The following is a 13,298-nucleotide window of genomic DNA, read 5'->3' as shown; positions in this document are numbered from 1 at the left end:
GGTGTAAGTGGCCTGAGCAAGAGCCACAGGCCCTGGTGTGGTGTAGGTGGCCTCAGCCAGCAGCCACAGGCCCTGGTGTGGTGTAGGTGGCCTCAGCCAGCAGCCACAAGCCCTTGTGTGGTGTAAGTGGCCTCAGCCAGCAGCCACAGGCCCTGGTGTGGTGTAAGTGGCCTCAGCCAGTGCCACAGGCCCTGGTGTGGTGTAAGTGGCCTGAGCAAGAGCCACAGACCATGGTGTGGTGTAATTGGCCTCAATAGCAACTAAGGCCCTGGTGTGGTGTAAGTGGCCTCAGCCAGCAGCCACAGGCCCTGGTGTGGTGTAGGTGGCCTCAGCCAGCAGCCACAGGCCCTTGTGTGGTGTAATTGGCCTCAATAGCAACTAAGGCCCTGGTGTGGTGTAGGTGGCCTCAGCCAGCAGCCACAGGCCCTGGTGTGGTGTAAGTGGCCTCAGCCAGTGCCACAGGCCCTGGTGTGGTGTAAGTGGCCTGAGCAAAAGCCACAGACCCTGGTGTGGTGTAATTGGCCTCAATAGCAACTAAGGCCCTGGTGTGGTGTAGGTGGCCTCAGCCAGCAGCCACAGGCCCTGGTGTGGTGTAAGTGGCCTCAGCCAGCAGCCACAGGCCCTGGTGTGGTGTAAGTGGCATCAGCTAGCAGCACAAGACATTGGAAAACAGCCAAAAGCAATGTCGTTAATGTGCCCTCATTAATGGGGAGCTGCTTTTGGTCTTTTAATACACCCCTTCTCTGGATCAAAAGCGGTTCAATGACATGAAAATCAAAGGCTTACAGCACCAGGTATTCCCAGGCAGTCTCCCATCCAAGTACTAACCAAGCCCAGCCCTGCTTAGCTTCCGAGATCAGACGAGGTCGGGCGTGCTCAGGGTGGTATGGCCGTAAGATACTGGCCCCAGCACAATGTCTCAATTTATGGATTCAGGTGATTAGGTGGCAAGTACCTGAAGTTACGAAGACAATCCTATAACCCTACCTTCATGTTTGCATAATACCCTAACCCAAAGGCTCAGTTTAGCATTTATCCAACAGCACAGGCCCTGGATTGTTGAAGATGGCCTCAGGAACCAGCACAGGGCCTGGTGTGTTGTACATGGCCACAGCTAGCAGCACAGGGCCTGGTTTGGTGAAGATGGCCTCGGCCAGAAGCGCAGGGCCTGGTGTGATGTGAGTGGCCTGAGCAAGAGCCACAGGCCCTGGTGTGGTGTAATTGGCCTCAATAGCAACTAAGGCCCTGGTGTGGTGTAAGTGGCCTGAGCAAGAGCCACATACCCTGGTGTGGTGTAATTGGCCTCAATAGCAACTAAGGCCCTGGTGTGGTGTAGGTGGCCTCAGCCAGCAGCCACAGGCCCTGGTGTGGTGTAAGTGGCCTCAGCCAGAGCAACAGGCCCTGATGTGGTGTAAGTGGCCCCAGCCGGTCACTCAGGCCCTGGTGTGGTGTATGTGGCATCAGCTAGCAGCACAAGACATTGGAAAACAGCCAAAAGCAATGTCGTTAATGTGCCCTCATTAATGGGGAGCTGCTTCTGGTCTTTTAATACACCCCTTCTCTGGATCAAAAGCGGTTCAATGACATGAAAATGAAAGGCTTACAGAACCAGGTATTCCCAGGCAGTCTCCCATCCAAGTACTAACCAAGCCCAGCCCTGCTTAGCTTCCGAGATCAGACGAGGTCGGGCGTGCTCAGGGTGGTATGGCCGTAAGCTGCTGGCCCCAGCACAATGTCTCAATTTATGGATTCAAGTGATTAGGTGGCAAGTACCTGAAGTTACGAAGACAATCCTATAACCATACCTGCATGTTTGCATAATACCCTAACCAAAAGGCTCAGTTTGGCATTTATCCAACAGCACAGGCCCTGGATTGTTGAAGATGGCCTCAAGAACCAGCACAGGACCTGGTGTGTTTTACATGGCCACAGCAAGCAGCACAGGGCCTGGTTTGGTGAAGATGGCCTTAGCAAGCAGCCACAGGCCCTGGTTTGGTGTAAGTGGCCTCAGCTAGCAGCCACAGGCCCTGGTGTGGTGTGGTGTGAGTGGCCTCAGCCAGCAGCCACAGGCCCTGGTGTGGTCTAAGTGGCCTCAGCCAGTGCCACAGGCCCTGGTGTGGTGTAAGTGGCCTAAGCCAGAGCCACAGGCCCTGGTGTGGTGTAAGTGGCCTCAATAGCAAATAAGGCCCTGGTGTGGTGTAAGTGGCCTGAGCAAGAACCACAGGGCCTGGTTTGGTGAAGATGGCCTCGGCCAGAAGCGCAGGGCCTGGTGTGATGTGAGTGGCCTGAGCAAGAGCCACAGGCCCTGGTGTGGTGTAAGTGGCCTCATTCAGCAGCCACAGGCCCTGGTGTGGTGTAAGTGGCCTCAGCCAGGAGCCACATGCACTGGCGTGGTGTAAGTGGCCTCAGCCAGCAGCAAAAGGGCCCTGGTGTGGTGTAAGTCGCCTCAGCCAGCAGCCACAGGCCCTGGTGTGGTGTAGATGGCCTCAGCCAGCAGCCACAGGCCCTGGTGTGGTGTAAGTGGCCTCAGCCAGCAGCCACAGGCCCTGGTGTGGTCTAAGTGGCCTCAGCCAGAAGCACAGGGCCTGGTGTGATATGAGTGGCCTGAGCAAGAGCCACAGGCCCTGGTGTGGTGTAAGTGGCCTGAGCAAGAGCCACAGGCCCTGGTGTGGTGTAAGTGGCCTGAGCAAGAGCCACAGGCCCTGGTGTGGTGTAAGTGGCCTCAGCCAGCAGCCACAGGCCCTGGTGTGGTGTAGGTGGCCTCAGCCAGCAGCCACAAGCCCTTGTGTGGTGTAAGTGGCCTCAGCCAGCAGCCACAGGCCCTGGTGTGGTGTAAGTGGCCTCAGCCAGTGCCACAGGCCCTGGTGTGGTGTAAGTGGCCTGAGCAAGAGCCACAGACCATGGTGTGGTGTAATTGGCCTCAATAGCAACTAAGGCCCTGGTGTGGTGTAAGTGGCCTCAGCCAGCAGCCACAGGCCCTGGTTTGGTGTAAGTCGCCACAGCCAGAACCCACAGGCCCTGGTGTGGTGTAACTGGCCTCAGCCAGAGCCACAGCCCCTGATGTGGTGTAAGTGGCCCCAGCCGGTCACTCAGGCCCTGGTGTGGTGTAGGTGGCATCAGCTAGCAGCACAAGACATTGGAAAACAGCCAAAAGCAATGTCGTTAATGTGCCCTCATTAATGGGGAGCTGCTTCTGGTCTTTTAATACACCCCTTCTCTGGATCAAAAGCGGTTCAATGACATGAAAATCAAAGGCTTACAGCACCAGGTATTCCCAGGCAGTCTCCCATCCAAGTACTAACCAAGCCCAGCCCTGCTTAGCTTCCGAGATCAGACGAGGTCGGGCGTGCTCAGGGTGGTATGGCCGTAAGCTGCTGGCCCCAGCACAATGTCTCAATTTATGGATTCAAGTGATTAGGTGGCAAGTACCTGAAGTTACGAAGACAATGCTATAACCATACCTGCATGTTTGCATAATACCCTAACCCAAAGGCTCAGTTTGGCATTTATCCAACAGCACAGGCCCTGGATTGTTGAAGATGGCCTCAGGAACCAGCACAGGGCCTGGTGTGTTGTACATGGCCACAGCAAGGAGCACAGGGCCTGGTTTGGTGAAGATGGCCTCGGCCAGAAGCGCAGGGCCTGGTGTGATGTGAGTGGCCTGAGCAAGAGCCACAGGCCTTGGTGTGGTGTAAGTGGCCTCAGCCAGCAGCCACAGGCCCTGGTGTGGTGTAAGTCGCCTCAGCCAGAAGCCACAGGCACTGGTGTGGTGTAAGTGGCCTCAGCCAGCAGCCACAGGCCCTGGTGTGGTGTAGGTGGCCTCAGCCAGCAGCCACAGGCCCTGGTGTGGTGTAGGTGGCCTCAGCCAGCAGCCACAGGCCCTGGTGTGGTGTAAGTGGCCTCAGCCAGCAGCCACAGGCCCTGGTGTGGTGTAAGTGGCCTGAGCAAGAGCCACAGGCCCTGGTGTGGTGTAAGTGGCCTGAGCAAGAGCCACAGACCCTGGTGTGGTGTAATTGGCCTCAATAGCAACTAATGCCCTGGTGTGGTGTAGGTGGCCTCAGCCAGCAGCCACAGGCCCTGGTGTGGTGTAAGTGGCCTCAGCCAGCAGCCACAGGCCCTGGTGTGGTGTAAGTGGCCTGAGCAAGTGCCACAGGCCTGGTGTGGTGTAAGTGGCCTGAGCAAGAGCCACAGACCCTGGTGTGGTGTAATTGGCCTCAATAGCAACTAAGGCCCTGGTGTGGTGTAAGTGGCTTCAGCCAGCAGCCACAGGCCCTGGTGTGGTGTAAATGGCCTCAGCCAGCAGCCACAGGCCCTGGTGTGGTGTAGGTGGCCTCAGCCAGCAGCCACAGGCCCTGGTGTGGTGTAAGTGGCCTCAATAGCAACTAAGGCCCTGGTGTGGTGTAAGTGGCTTCAGCCAGCAGCCACAGGCTCTGGTGTGGTGTAACTGGCCTCAGCCAGCAGCCACAGGCCCTGGTGTGGTGTAAGTGGCCTCAGCCAGAGCCACAGGCCCTGATGTGGTGTAAGTGGCCCCAGCCGGTCACTCAGGCCCTGGTGTGGTGTAGGTGGCATCAGCTAGCAGCACAAGACATTGGAAAACAGCCAAAAGCAGTGTCGTTAATGTGCCCTCATTAATGGGCAGCTGCTTTTGGTCTTTTAATACACCCCTTCTCTGGATCAAAAGCGGTTCAATGACATGAAAATGAAAGGCTTACAGCACCAGGTATTCCCAGGCAGTCTCCCATCCAAGTACTAACCAAGCCCAGCCCTGCTTAGCTTCCGAGATCAGACGAGGTCGGGCGTGCTCAGGGTGGTATGGCCATAAGCTGCTGGCCCCAGCACAATGTCTCAATTTATGGATTCAAGTGATTAGGTGGCAAGTACCTGAAGTTACGAAGACAATCCTATAACCATACCTGCATGTTTGCATAATACCCTAACCCAAAGGCTCAGTTTGGCATTTATCCAACAGCACAGGCCCTGGATTGTTGAAGATGGCCTCAGGAACCAGCACAGGGCCTGGTGTGTTGTACATGGCCACAGCAAGCAGCACAGGGCCTGGTTTGGTGAAGATGGCCTCGGCCAGAAGCGCAGGCCCTGGTGTGGTGTAAGTCGCCTCAGCCAGAAGCCACAGGCACTGGTGTGGTGTAAGTGGCCTCAGCCAGCAGCAAAAGGGCCCTGGTGTGGTGTAAGTCGCCTCAGCCAGCAGCCACAGGCCCTGGTGTGGTGTAGGTGGCCTCAGCCAGCAGCCACAGGCCCTGGTGTGGTGTGAGTGGCCTCAGCCAGCAGCCACAGGCCCTGGTGTGGTCTAAGTGGCCTCAGCCAGTGCCACAGGCCCTGGTGTGGTGTAAGTGGCCTGAGCAAGAGCCACAGGCCCTGGTGTGGTGTAAGTGGCCTCAGCCAGCAGCCACAGGCCCTGGTGTGGTGTAAGTGGCCTGAGCAAGTGCCACAGGCCCTGGTGTGGTGTAAGTGGCTTGAGCAAGTGCCACAGGCCCTGGTGTGGTGTAAGTGGCCTCAATAGCAAATAAGGCCCTGGTGTGGTGTAAGTGGCCTCAGCTAGCAGCCACAGGCCCTGGTGTGGTGTGAGTGGCCTCAGCCAGCAGCCACAGGCCCTGGTGTGGTCTAAGTGGCCTCAGCCAGTGCCACAGGCCCTGGTGTGGTGTACGTGGCCTGAGCAAGAGCCACAGGCCCTGGTGTGGTGTAAGTGGCCTCAGCCAGCAGCCACAGGCCCTGGTGTGGTGTAAGTGGCCTCAGCCAGAAGCCACAGGCACTGGTGTGGTGTAAGTGGCCTCAGCCAGCAGCAAAAGGGCCCTGGTGTGGTGTAAGTCGCCTCAGCCAGCAGCCACAGGCCCTGGTGTGGTGTAGATGGCCTCAGCCAGCAGCCACAGGCCCTGGTGTGGTGTAAGTGGCCTCAGCCAGCGGCCACAGGCCCTGGTGTGGTCTAAGTGGCCTCAGCCAGAAGCACAGGGCCTGGTGTGATATGAGTGGCCTGAGCAAGAGCCACAGGCCCTGGTGTGGTGTAAGTGGCCTGAGCAAGAGCCACAGGCCCTGGTGTGGTGTAAGTGGCCTGAGCAAGAGCCACAGGCCCTGGTGTGGTGTAGGTGGCCTCAGCCAGCAGCCACAGGCCCTGGTGTGGTGTAGGTGGCCTCAGCCAGCAGCCACAAGCCCTTGTGTGGTGTAAGTGGCCTCAGCCAGCAGCCACAGGCCCTGGTGTGGTGTGAGTGGCCTCAGCCAGCAGCCACAGGCCCTGGTGTGGTCTAAGTGGCCTCAGCCAGTGCCACAGGCCCTGGTGTGGTGTAGGTGGCCTCAGCCAGCAGCCACAAGCCCTTGTGTGGTGTAAGTGGCCTCAGCCAGCAGCCACAGGCCCTGGTGTGGTGTGAGTGGCCTCAGCCAGCAGCCACAGGCCCTGGTGTGGTCTAAGTGGCCTCAGCCAGTGCCACAGGCCCTGGTGTGGTGTAAGTGGCCTAAGCCAGAGCCACAGGCCCTGGTGTGGTGTAAGTGGCCTAAGCCAGAGCCACAGGCCCTGGTGTGGTGTAAGTGGCCTGAGCAAGAACCACAGGGCCTGGTTTGGTGAAGATGGCCTCGGCCAGAAGCGCAGGGCCTGGTGTGATGTGAGTGGCCTGAGCAAGAGCCACAGGCCCTGGTGTGGTGTAAGTGGCCTCAGCCAGCAGCCACAGGCCCTGGTGTGGTGTAAGTGGCCTCAGCCAGAAGCCACATGCACTGGTGTGTTGTAAGTGGCCTCAGCCAGCAGCAAAAGGGCCCTGGTGTGGTGTAGGTGGCCTCAGCCAGCAGCCACAGGCCCTGGTGTGGTGTAAGTGGCCTCAATAGCAACTAAGGCCCTGGTGTGGTGTAAGTGGCTTCAGCCAGCAGCCACAGGCCCTGGTGTGGTGTAAGTGGCCTCAGCCAGCAGCCACAGGCCCTGGTGTGGTGTAGGTGGCCTCAGCCAGCAGCCACAGGCCCTGGTGTGGTGTAAGTGGCCTCAATAGCAACTAAGGCCCTGGTGTGGTGTAAGTGGCTTCAGCCAGCAGCCACAGGCTCTGGTGTGGTGTAACTGGCCTCAGCCAGCAGCCACAGGCCCTGGTGTGGTGTAAGTGGCCTCAGCCAGAGCCACAGGCCCTGATGTGGTGTAAGTGGCCCCAGCCGGTCACTCAGGCCCTGGTGTGGTGTAGGTGGCATCAGCTAGCAGCACAAAACATTGGAAAAGAGCCAAAAGCAGTGTCGTTAATGTGCCCTCATTAATGGGGAGCTGCTTCTGGTCTTTTAATACACCCCTTCTCTGGATCAAAAGCGGTTCAATGACATGAAAATTAAAGGCTTACAGCACCAGGTATTCCCAGGCAGTCTCCCATCCAAGTACTAACCAAGCCCAGCCCTGCTTAGCTTCCGAGATCAGACAAGGTCGGGCGTGCTCAGGGTGGTATGGCCGTAAGCTGCTGGGCCCAGCACAATGTCTCAATTTATGGATTCAAGTGATTAGGTGGCAAGTACCTGAAGTTACGAAGACAATCCTATAACCATACCTGCATGTTTGCATAATACCCTAACCCAAAGGCTCAGTTTGGCATTTATCCAACAGCACAGGCCCTGGATTGTTGAAGATGGCCTCAGGAAACAGCACAGGGCCTGGTGTGTTGTACATGGCCACAGCAAGCAGCACAGGGCCTGGTTTGGTGAAGATGGCCTCAGCCAGAAGCACAGGGCCTGGTGTGATATGAGTGGCCTGAGCAAGAGCCACAGGCCCTGGTGTGGTGTAAGTGGCCTGAGCAAGAGCCACAGGCCCTGGTGTGGTGTAAGTGGCCTGAGCAAGAGCCACAGGCCCTGGTGTGGTGTAGGTGGCCTCAGCCAGCAGCCACAAGCCCTTGTGTGGTGTAAGTGGCCTCAGCCAGCAGCCACAGGCCCTGGTGTGGTGTAAGTGGCCTCAGCCAGTGCCACAGGCCCTGGTGTGGTGTAAGTGGCCTGAGCAAGAGCCACAGACCATGGTGTGGTGTAATTGGCCTCAATAGCAACTAAGGCCCTGGTGTGGTGTAGGTGGCCTAAGCCAGCAGCCACAGGCCCTGGTGTGGTGTAAGTGGCCTCAGCCAGCAGCCACAGGCCCTGGTGTGGTGTAAGTCGCCTCAGCCAGAAGCCACAGGCACTGGTGTGGTGTAAGTGGCCTCAGCCAGCAGCAAAAGGGCCCTGGTGTGGTGTAAGTGGCCTCAGCCAGCAGCCACAGGCCCTGGTGTGGTCTAAGTTGCCTCAGCCAGAAGCACAGGGCCTGGTGTGATATGAGTGGCCTGAGAAAGAGCCACAGGCCCTGGTGTGGTGTAAGTGGCCTGAGCAAGAGCCACAGGCCCTGGTGTGGTGTAAGTGGCCTGAGCAAGAGCCACAGGCCCTGGTGTGGTGTAAGTGGCCTGAGCAAGAGCCACAGGCCCTGGTGTGGTGTAATTGGCCTCAATAGCAACTAAGGCCCTGGTTTGGTGTATGTGGCCTCAGCCAGCAAATAAGGCCGTGGTGTGGTGTAGGTGGCATCAGCTAGCAGCACAAGACATTGGAAAACAGCCAAAAGCAATGTCGTTAATGTGCCCTCATTAATGGGCAGCTGCTTTTGGTCTTTTAATACACCCCTTCTCTGGATCAAAAGCGGTTCAATGACATGAAAATGAAAGGCTTACAGCACCAGGTATTCCCAGGCAGTCTCCCATCCAAGTACTAACCAAGCCCAGCCCTGCTTAGCTTCCGAGATCAGGCGTGCTCAGGGTGGTATGGCCGTAAGCTGCTGGCCCCAGCACAATGTCTCAATTTATGGATTCAAGTGATTAGGTGGCAAGTACCTGAAGTTACGAAGACAATCCTATAACCATACCTGCATGTTTGCATAATACCCTAACCCAAAGGCTCAGTTTGGCATTTATCCAACAGCACAGGCCCTGGATTGTTGAAGATGGCGTCAGGAACCAGCACAGGGCCTGGTGTGTTGTACATGGCCACAGCAAGCAGCACAGGGCCTGGTTTGGTGAAGATGGCCTCGGCCAGAAGCGCAGGGCCTGGTGTGATATGAGTGGCCTGAGCAAGAGCCACAGGCCCTGGTGTGTTGTAAGTGGCCTCAGCCAGCAGCCACAGGCCCTGGTGTGGTGTAGGTGGCCTCAGCCAGCAGCCACAGGCCCTTGTGTGGTGTAATTGGCCTCAATAGCAACTAAGGCCCTGGTGTGGTGTAGGTGGCCTCAGCCAGCAGCCACAGGCCCTGGTGTGGTGTAAGTGGCCTCAGCCAGTGCCACAGGCCCTGGTGTGGTGTAAGTGGCCTGAGCAAGAGCCACAGACCCTGGTGTGGTGTAATTGGCCTCAATAGCAACTAAGGCCCTGGTGTGGTGTAGGTGGCCTCAGCCAGCAGCCACAGGCCCTGGTGTGGTGTAAGTGGCCTCAGCCAGCAGCCACAGGCCCTGGTGTGGTGTAAGTGGCATCAGCTAGCAGCACAAGACATTGGAAAACAGCCAAAAGCAATGTCGTTAATGTGCCCTCATTAATGGGGAGCTGCTTTTGGTCTTTTAATACACCCCTTCTCTGGATCAAAAGCGGTTCAATGACATGAAAATTAAAGGCTTACAGCACCAGGTATTCCCAGGCAGTCTCCCATCCAAGTACTAACCAAGCCCAGCCCTGCTTAGTTTCCGAGATCAGACGAGGTCGGGCGTGCTCAGGGTGGTATGGCCGTAAGCTGCTGGCCCCAGCACAATGTCTCAATTTATGGATTCAGGTGATTAGGTGGCAAGTACCTGAAGTTACGAAGACAATCCTATAACCCTACCTTCATGTTTGCATAATACCCTAACCCAAAGGCTCAGTTTAGCATTTATCCAACAGCACAGGCCCTGGATTGTTGAAGATGGCCTCAGGAACCAGCACAGGGCCTGGTGTGTTGTACATGGCCACAGCTAGCAGCACAGGGCCTGGTTTGGTGAAGATGGCCTCGGCCAGAAGCGCAGGGCCTGGTGTGATGTGAGTGGCCTGAGCAAGAGCCACAGGCCCTGGTGTGGTGTAATTGGCCTCAATAGCAACTAAGGCCCTGGTGTGGTGTAAGTGGCCTGAGCAAGAGCCACATACCCTGGTGTGGTGTAATTGGACTCAATAGCAACTAAGGCCCTGGTGTGGTGTAGGTGGCCTCAGCCAGCAGCCACAGGCCCTGGTGTGGTGTAAGTGGCCTCAGCCAGAGCAACAGGCCCTGATGTGGTGTAAGTGGCCCCAGCCGGTCACTCAGGCCCTGGTGTGGTGTATGTGGCATCAGCTAGCAGCACAAGACATTGGAAAACAGCCAAAAGCAATGTCGTTAATGTGCCCTCATTAATTGGGAGCTGCTTCTGGTCTTTTAATACACCCCTTCTCTGGATCAAAAGCGGTTCAATGACATGAAAATGAAAGGCTTACAGCACCAGGTATTCCCAGGTAGTCTCCCATCCAAGTACTAATCAAGCCCAGCCCTGCTTAGCTTCCGAGATCAGACGAGGTCGGGCGTGCTCAGGGTGGTATGGGCGTAAGCTGCTGGCCCCAGCACAATGTCTCAATTTATGGATTCAAGTGATTAGGTGGCAAGTACCTGAAGTTACGAAGACAATCCTATAACCATACCTGCATGTTTGCATAATACCCTAACCAAAAGGCTCAGTTTGGCATTTATCCAACAGCACAGGCCCTGGATTGTTGAAGATGGCCTCAAGAACCAGCACAGGACCTGGTGTGTTTTACATGGCCACAGCAAGCAGCACAGGGCCTGGTTTGGTGAAGATGGCCTCAGCAAGCAGCCACAGGCCCTGGTTTGGTGTAAGTGGCCTCAGCTAGCAGCCACAGGCCCTGGTGTGGTGTGGTGTGAGTGGCCTCAGCCAGCAGCCACAGGCCCTGGTGTGGTCTAAGTGGCCTCAGCCAGTGCCACAGGCCCTGGTGTGGTGTAAGTGGCCTAAGCCAGAGCCACAGGCCCTGGTGTGGTGTAAGTGGCCTCAATAGCAAATAAGGCCCTGGTGTGGTGTAAGTGGCCTGAGCAAGAACCACAGGGCCTGGTTTGGTGAAGATGGCCTCGGCCAGAAGCGCAGGGCCTGGTGTGATGTGAGTGGCCTGAGCAAGAGCCACAGGCCCTGGTGTGGTGTAAGTGGCCTCATTCAGCAGCCACAGGCCCTGGTGTGGTGTAAGTGGCCTCAGCCAGGAGCCACATGCACTGGCGTGGTGTAAGTGGCCTCAGCCAGCAGCAAAAGGGCCCTGGTGTGGTGTAGGTGGCCTCAGCCAGCAGCCACAGGCCCTGGTGTGGTGTAAGTGGCATCAATAGCAACTAAGGCCCTGGTGTGGTGTAAGTGGCCTCAGCCAGCAGCCACAGGCCCTGGTGTGGTGTAGGTGGCCTCAGCCAGCAGCCACAGGCCCTGGTGTGGTGTAAGTGGCCTCAATAGCAACTAAGGCCCTGGTGTGGTGTAAGTGGCTTCAGCCAGCAGCCACAGGCTCTGGTGTGGTGTAACTGGCCTCAGCCAGCAGCCACAGGCCCTGGTGTGGTGTAAGTGGCCTCAGCCAGAGCCACAGGCCCTGATGTGGTGTAAGTGGCCCCAGCCGGTCACTCAGGCACTGGTGTGGTGTAAGTGGCCTCAGCCAGCAGCAAAAGGGCCCTGGTGTGGTGTAGGTGGCCTCAGCCAGCAGCCACAGGCCCTGGTGTGGTGTAAGTGGCCTCAATAGCAACTAAGGCCCTGGTGTGGTGTAAGTGGCCTCAGCCAGCAGCCACAGGCCCTGGTGTGGTGTAGGTGGCCTCAGCCAGCAGCCACAGGCCCTGGTGTGGTGTAAGTGGCCTCAGCCAGTGCCACAGGCCCTGGTGTGGTGTAAGTGGCCTGAGCAAGAGCCACAGGCCCTGGTGTGGTGTAAGTGGCCTGAGCAAGAGCCACAGACCCTGGTGTGGTGTAATTGGCCTCAATAGCAACTAATGCCCTGGTTTGGTGTAGGTGGCCTCAGCCAGCAGCCACAGGCCCTGGTGTGGTGTAAGTGGCCTGAGCAAGAGCCACAGGCCCTGGTGTGGTGTAAGTGGCCTGAGCAAGAGCCACAGACCCTGGTGTGGTGTAATTGGCCTCAATAGCAACTAATGCCCTGGTGTGGTGTAGGTGGCCTCAGCCAGCAGCCACAGGCCCTGGTGTGGTGAAAGTGGCCTCAGCCAGAGCCACAGGCCCTGATGTGGTGTAAGTGGCCTCAGCCAGCAGCCACAGGCCCTGGTGTGGTGTAAGTGGCCTGAGCAAGAGCCAAAGACCCTGGTGTGGTGTAATTGGCCTCAATAGCAACTAAGGCCCTGGTGTGGTGTAGGTGGCATCAGCTAGCAGCACAAGAAATTGGAAAACAGCCAAAAGCAATGTCGTTAATGTGCCCTCATTAATGGGGAGCTGCTTCTGGTCTTTTAATACACCCCTTCTCTGGATCAAAAGCGGTTCAATGACATGAAAATCAAAGGCTTACAGCACCAGGTATTCCCAGGCAGTCTCCCATCCAAGTACTAACCAAGCCCAGCCCTGCTTAGCTTCCGAGATCAGACGAGGTCGGGCGTGCTCAGGGTGGTATGGCCGTAAGCTGCTGGCCCCAGCACAATGTCTCAATTTATGGATTCAAGTGATTAGGTGGCAAGTACCTGAAGTTACGAAGACAATGCTATAACCATACCTGCATGTTTGCATAATACCCTAACCCAAAGGCTCAGTTTGGCATTTATCCAACAGCACAGGCCCTGGATTGTTGAAGATGGCCTCAGGAACCAGCACAGGGCCTGGTGTGTTGTACATGGCCACAGCAAGGAGCACAGGGCCTGGTTTGGTGAAGATGGCCTCGGCCAGAAGCGCAGGGCCTGGTGTGATGTGAGTGGCCTGAGCAAGAGCCACAGGCCTTGGTGTGGTGTAAGTGGCCTCAGCCAGCAGCCACAGGCCCTGGTGTGGTGTAAGTCGCCTCAGCCAGAAGCCACAGGCACTGGTGTGGTGTAAGTGGCCTCAGCCAGCAGCCACAGGCCCTGGTGTGGTGTAGGTGGCCTCAGCCAGCAGCCACAGGCCCTGGTGTGGTGTAGGTGGCCTCAGCCAGCAGCCACAGGCCCTGGTGTGGTGTAAGTGGCCTCAGCCAGCAGCCACAGGCCCTGGTGTGGTGTAAGTGGCCTGAGCAAGAGCCACAGGCCCTGGTGTGGTGTAAGTGGCCTGAGCAAGAGCCACAGACCCTGGTGTGGTGTAATTGGCCTCAATAGCAACTAATGCCCTGGTGTGGTGTAGGTGGCCTCAGCCAGCAGCCACAGGCCCTGGTGTGGTGTAAGTGGCCTCAGCCAGCAGCCACAGGCC

At 57.3% G+C, this 13,298-nt stretch overlaps 4 non-coding genes and 5 pseudogenes across 4 annotated transcripts; all 9 read right to left on the bottom strand.

Moving 5' to 3' along the window:
- Nucleotides 1-779: 779 nt before the first annotated feature.
- Nucleotides 780-898, bottom strand: LOC146715626 (5S ribosomal RNA). The gene has a single exon (XR_014919375.1). It is a non-coding gene; the product is annotated as a 5S ribosomal RNA (ribosomal RNA).
- A 699-nt stretch (nt 899-1,597) lies between these two features.
- LOC146715625 (5S ribosomal RNA) lies at nt 1,598-1,716 on the bottom strand (annotated as a pseudogene).
- A 1,537-nt stretch (nt 1,717-3,253) lies between these two features.
- LOC146715624 (5S ribosomal RNA) lies at nt 3,254-3,372 on the bottom strand. Its single transcript, XR_014919531.1, has one exon. It is a non-coding gene; the product is annotated as a 5S ribosomal RNA (ribosomal RNA).
- Nucleotides 3,373-4,705: 1,333 nt separating this feature from the next.
- Nucleotides 4,706-4,824, bottom strand: LOC146715623 (5S ribosomal RNA). The gene has a single exon (XR_014919841.1). It is a non-coding gene; the product is annotated as a 5S ribosomal RNA (ribosomal RNA).
- A 2,485-nt stretch (nt 4,825-7,309) lies between these two features.
- LOC146715622 (5S ribosomal RNA) lies at nt 7,310-7,428 on the bottom strand (annotated as a pseudogene).
- A 1,213-nt stretch (nt 7,429-8,641) lies between these two features.
- Nucleotides 8,642-8,750, bottom strand: LOC146715621 (5S ribosomal RNA; annotated as a pseudogene).
- An 820-nt stretch (nt 8,751-9,570) lies between these two features.
- On the bottom strand, nt 9,571-9,689 carry LOC146715620 (5S ribosomal RNA; annotated as a pseudogene).
- A 699-nt stretch (nt 9,690-10,388) lies between these two features.
- Nucleotides 10,389-10,507, bottom strand: LOC146715619 (5S ribosomal RNA; annotated as a pseudogene).
- Nucleotides 10,508-12,434: 1,927 nt separating this feature from the next.
- On the bottom strand, nt 12,435-12,553 carry LOC146715618 (5S ribosomal RNA). The gene has a single exon (XR_014919530.1). It is a non-coding gene; the product is annotated as a 5S ribosomal RNA (ribosomal RNA).
- Nucleotides 12,554-13,298: the final 745 nt, after the last annotated feature.

Source organism: Copadichromis virginalis, linkage group LG3 (assembly GCF_057382275.1).
Source record: "Copadichromis virginalis isolate Kocher_CV1m ecotype Utaka linkage group LG3, C_Virginalis_male_GT1.1, whole genome shotgun sequence".
Taxonomy (NCBI): domain Eukaryota; kingdom Metazoa; phylum Chordata; class Actinopteri; order Cichliformes; family Cichlidae; genus Copadichromis; species Copadichromis virginalis.
This window is presented reverse-complemented; position numbering and strand designations above follow the sequence as displayed.